Source organism: Pongo abelii, chromosome 11 (genome assembly GCF_028885655.2).
Source record: "Pongo abelii isolate AG06213 chromosome 11, NHGRI_mPonAbe1-v2.0_pri, whole genome shotgun sequence".
Classification (NCBI taxonomy): domain Eukaryota; kingdom Metazoa; phylum Chordata; class Mammalia; order Primates; family Hominidae; genus Pongo; species Pongo abelii.
In genome coordinates, this window is record NC_071996.2 from 74,780,917 (window position 1) to 74,786,663 (window position 5,747).

At 42.3% G+C, this 5,747-nt stretch overlaps 1 long non-coding RNA gene across 1 annotated transcript; it reads left to right on the forward strand.

Moving 5' to 3' along the window:
• The first annotated feature begins 739 nt into the window (after positions 1-739).
• Positions 740-4,583, forward strand: LOC129058030 (uncharacterized). Its single transcript, XR_008522849.2, has 3 exons — positions 740-1,014; positions 3,393-3,615; positions 4,556-4,583. It is a non-coding gene; the product is annotated as an uncharacterized LOC129058030 (long non-coding RNA).
• Positions 4,584-5,747: the final 1,164 nt, after the last annotated feature.

Genomic DNA, 5,747 nt, shown 5'->3' on the forward strand with positions numbered 1-5,747 from the left:
GAGTGTATCAGCTATCTATTTATTCAATGTTTATACACGTTTTTCTCTGCCTCCATAAATCAAACTTGTACATCTGCTCACCTTTAATTTTTTTCTCCACTATAAAGCTTAATCCCTATTGTGTAGAAGCAGCACCTAATATGCCTGCCAAGATGTGGTATTAATATAGAAATGTGTATTAGGCTAGAGAGATAGAAGTAAGAAGATGATTTTTATTTTTAGCTTCTGTTAGCACAGAGACATATTTATAATAGTTTTTCTTGGCCTCATTCATCATATAATTTAGAAAAGGTCTTAACTATTTTTAAAAATTATGCAAGTAGTACAAAAGGGCAAAAAGTGAAAATGAAACTCCCTCTATCTCTCCCATCCCCAGGAATAAGACAGTTACTTCTATTTAATATAGCATTCCAGAAACGTCCTATGTATTTGCAAGAAAATATACATACTTTACATAAACCTATGGGCTCATTCTCTTATGTCTGCTGTGCACTTTGCTTTTTTCACCTAGTACCATATTATGGAGGTGACCTCCCTTGTCAGCAAAGTAGAGTGCCTTCATTTTTTTTTTAACACACAATGTTCTATAGTGTGGATGTGACCAGATTTATGTAAACATTCCTCATCAGAGAACTTTAAGGCACTTTACAATGCATTCCTCCTTTTTCTTCTCTCCTCTCTGCAGCAAACCTGGCATGACCAGAGGACCTGCGGCTCTGAGTTGGGCCAGGCATTGCCCATTGATGGTAGATGCAGCAGATGCAGCCATGAGGGATTTCCCAGAAGGAGCAACATTTCCCCAAGGCTGAGTTAGAGCCAGAGTCTGATCCTGTGACTGCCCCACCCTCAGCCCTCCCTGTGGTTAACCAGGAAGGTGGCTCATTGTTGGGTGGTTTGGCAAGTGTCTGAGAAAATTGCAAGGTGTAATGACCTCCTCTCTAGCTTGTGGCCACACACTAGGGTACCTATACTAATTTTACAAGATGACAGCGGCAGCTTCTGTTCTTCAGCTCTGTGAGTTGGCTCCCTGGTGTTACTTTTTATTTTATTTTATTTTATTAATTTATTTATTTGAGACAGATTCTCACTCTGTTGCCCAGGCTGGAGTGCAGTGGTGCAGTGGTATGATCTCTGCTGAATGTACAACTTCTGCCTCCTGGGTTCAAGTGATTCTTGTGCCTCAGCCTCCTGAGTAGCTGGGGTTACAGGCATGTGCCACCGTGCCCAGCTTTCTGTAATTTTTATAGAGGCTGCCTTTCCAGACAGTCTTATTTCAAGTCTTATTTCAGTCTTATTTCAAGTCTTTATTTCAATAAGCAAAGCCATAAGGAGAGAGCAATGCAGAGAGAGGAATCTGAGGAAAACCAAGAGGAATGAGACAGCTTCTGGTCTTTTTACCTAGGTCATCTCAACTCTAGCTGACATCCAGCCAGGAGACTCCAGGAGCTGGGGCATCTTTCCTTTGGCCTGAAAGATGAAGGGAGTGAAGCAGGGAAGGGAGTAGGACGGACTATTTAGAGAAATAGTTTCACCATGTTGGCCAGGCTGGTCTTGAACTCCTGGCCTCAAGTTATCCTCATGCCTTGGCCTCCCAAAGTGCTGGGATTACAGGTGTGAGCCACTGTGCCTGGCCCCTGGTGTCCTTTATCTGTTTGCAAATATCAGCACAGATTTCTGGACTATGGTGATGACAGGGGAACTAACTGACATTTAGTTTGAAAATGCTCATATCCGATGTAATTCCCCCAAGTGCCTGTCTGTTTCTTGTCACCTAATCCCCAAGACTGTCTGAAAAAGCCAGCAGGTTAGAGAGACAGTGACTGGGATGGGCTGACAGGGCAGCCCTAAGGCCAATGTGTCAAGAAGGCATCCGCAATTCTTCCTTCTCTCTCACCTCTGCCTCCGAATAGTCCCTCCCATGCCCGTCCTTGCTTCACTCCCTTCAGCTTTCAGGCCAAAGGAAAGATGCCTCAGCTCCTGGAGTCTACTGGCCGGATGTCAGCTAGAGTTGAGATGACCTAGGTAAAAACACCAGAAACTGTCTCATTTCTCTTGGTTTTCCTCAGATTCCTCTCTCTGCGTTGCTTTCTCCTCGTGGCTTTGCTTATTTAAATTCTTGTCCTTTTTTTTTTTTTTTTTTGAGACAGAGTCTCACTCTCTCGCCCAGGCTGGAGTGCAGTGGCGCGATCTCAGCTCACTGCAACCTTCGCATCCTGGGTTCAAGCAATTCTCCTGCCTCAGTCTCCCCAGTAGCTGGGATTACAGGCACCCACCATCATGCCTGGCTAATTTTTTTTTGGGTATTTTTGTAGAGATGGGGTTTCACCATGTTGGCCAGGCTGGTCTTGAACTCCTGATGTCAGGTGATTCGCCTGCCTTGCCCTCCCAAAGTGCTGGAATTACAGGCGTGAGCCACAACGCCTGGCCAAAATTCTTGTCCTTCCAGACACAGCTCTGATGCCCCCATGATGGTATCTCTGGTCATCTAAGTGAAAAGGGGGTCCTTCATTTTTGCTGCATGCATCACTGACCGTTGTTTCCTCACTGGAGCCCTGAATGCTCTTGGAGGTGCTGGGATAGATAAGCTTTGTCTCTTCCATACTGGACTATCCTACCTCCCCCAAGCGAGGCTCAGCAGGTGCTGTATTCTTGGCCCATAGCAGGTACTCAATATGTTTGTTGAAACAGTGAACCTGTCTGGTTCAATATCTGCTGTGGAGACTTGGACTTAGTTTCACAATTAAATTGCTAACTTTTCAAAAAAGTCATTCATTTATTTCCTGTGTTGCTGTTTGACTTCTGGGGATGCTTTCACATTAAAAAAAATTGTCTTTTCAAATAGAGCCAGGCATGGCAGCTTGTGCCTGTAGTCCCAGCTACTGGGGAGGCTGAGGCTGGAGGATTACTTGAGCCCAGGAATTTGAGTCCAAAATAGTGAGACCCCTTCTCTAAAACAAAACATAACATAACATAACAAAACAAAACACCCTCCCCCCAATCCCCTAGTAGATCTTAAAACCATCAGATCTTAGGGGATGTAACTGCAGGAACAGGTTGTATGTAAGTCTAAAATGTTTTATAAATTCTAAAGTCAGAGGAAAAAAAAAAAATGTAAAAAGACCTCAGGAAATAGCATCTTGCCCTGTGAGGGGCTGGGCCAATCCCCATCTTACCGTGATAGATTTTTGGGTCCTGGAAGCCCTCGTGAGTGTCTCTCCAGCATAAGGAAGAAGCTGCAATTATGACTACAATGGCACTGCTTTATCTCCCTAGGCTGAGCACAGAGATCTCAGGGAGGCTGAGGGGCAGGCGGAGCAATGCATGTGGGTGTGGGCTGTGTACTGGAATGCGCGCCATAAAAAAGATTCTGTTTGTTTTCTTTCTTGACACAGATGCAGATGGCAGCCCTTGAGGCCTTTGTTAAAGCAGACATTTACTCCCGGGGTTCTCTGTCTGGGACATTGCCTCCTTCTGCTCCCTGTATGATGCCTGAAACATGCCACAAAAGCTGTCTTTGGCTTTTGATTGTTTTCTGAAAACACTCCCAACCCCTTTATGTGGATTTTTGAGACCTCCCCCACCAACCCAACTCTGGCTCTGATAATGGTTAGAATGGTAAGTCTAGAAAGCGACAGGAAAATCTGTTTTCTATTCTTATAAGTGGAAAGGATCATGATTTCTCTTATTTCCACAGACTTCTCACAAAATTTCTGTGACTTCTATTTGGAGACCAATTTCTGTTTATGATAGCTCTCCCCTTAGGGAAGTTCTAATTGACCTTCACATCTTCACTTTCTTTATGAAACCCATCATGTAGTTTAGGGCCTTTTCCCTTTATTTATTCTTTTAAGACCTTATACGTAACTAAACTTTTTTTCCCCTCTAGAAAAAAGTACATGCTCATTAAAGAAAATTAGGAAAAACAAATAAGTTTAATGAAAATAAAACCAGTCATAATTTTAAAACACTTTAAAAATATTTTGGGGTATTTATTTTTGAATATTATTTCTTAATTATTATTTTCACACTGGTTTGTATCTTGCTTTCTTCTCTACTCAGTTTGACATTTGAGAGCATTTTCTTTTTTTCTTTTTGAGACCGGGGTCTCACTCTGTTGTCTAGGCTGGAGTGCAGTGATGCAATCTTGGCTCACTGCAGCCTTGATTGCATCACTGCAGCCTTGACCTCCTGGGCTCATACGATCCTCTCACCTCAGCCTCCCAAGTAGCTGGGACTACAGGCGTGTGCCATCACACCTGGCTAATTTTTGTATTTTTTGTAGAGACGGGGGTCTCATCATGTTGCCCAGGCTGGTCTTCAACTCCTGGTCTCAAGCAATCCACTAGCCTTGGCCTCCCAAAGTGGTAGTTGTGAGCCACTGTACCTGGTCAAGAGTGTTTTCCACCTCAATAATATACTTTATTAACACTTTAGATGTTGCAGAGTGTTCAATCCATGAGAAGTTGTATGGCTTACTTTAAACTTTCCCCTTTTGCTAGACATTTAGATAGGTTTCATGCTTGCAACTAAATCTTTGCTTTTTCTCTTTCCTTAGGATTCAGTCTCAAAATTGGATTACTAGGTAAGGGAGAATAGCAGTCTTTTTATATTGTGATAAAATATACATAACATAAAACTTGCTGTTTTAGCCATTTTTAAGTGTACTGTTCAGTGGCATTAAGTATATTCACATTATTCAACAATCATTACCATCATCTATCCCCATAACTTTTTCATCTTCTCAAACTGAAACACTATACCAATTAAACAGTAACTCCCCATTTCCTTCTTTTCCCAGCCCCTGGCAAGCACCATTCTACTTTTTGTCTCTATGAATTTGACTGCTTCACATAAGTGGAATCACACAATGTTTGTGCTTTTGTAACTGGCTTATTTCACTTAGCATAATGTCTTCAAGGTTCATCCATGTTGTAGAATGTGTCAGAATTTCACTCCTTTTTAGGATGAATGATATTCCATTGTATGTATATACCATGAATGGACATTTAGATTGTTTTCACCTGTTGGCTATTGTGACTAATGCTGCTATGAACATTAGTGTACAAATATCCAGGCCCTTACTTTCAATTCATTCACCCAAAAGTCACAACACTTCCTCTTAAGTAAGAAGTGTATACCCAAAAGTAGAGTTGCTGGAACAGATGGTAATTCTATGTTTAATTTATCCATGAACCTCCACACTGTTTTCCACAGTGGCTGCACCGTTTCCCATTCTCTCCAGCAATGTATGAGGGTTCCAATTGCTCCATATGCTTGCCAATACTTGTTATTTTGTGTGTGTTTTATATTTTTTTGGTAGTAGCCTTTCTAATAGGTGTGAAGTGATATCTCATTGTGGTTTTGATTAGCGTTTCCCTAATAATTAATGATATTTAGCATCTTTTCATGTGCTTATTGACATCTGTATATCTTCTTTGGAGAAATGTTTATTCAATTTTTTTTTTTTTGAGACATGGTCTTGCTCTGTCACCCAGTCTAAAGTACAGGAGTGCCATCATGGTTCACTGCAGCCTTGACCTCCTGGGCCCAAGTGATTTTCCCATCTCAGCCTCCCAAGTAGCTGGGACACAGGCATGCACCACCACACCTGGCTAATTTTTTAATTTTGTGTAGAGACTGGGTCTTGCTGTATTGTCCAGGCTGGTCTTGAACTCCCAGGCTCGAGTGATTCCCTTGCCTTGGCCTCCCAAAATGCTGGGATTATAGGTGGGAGCCACTGAGACTGG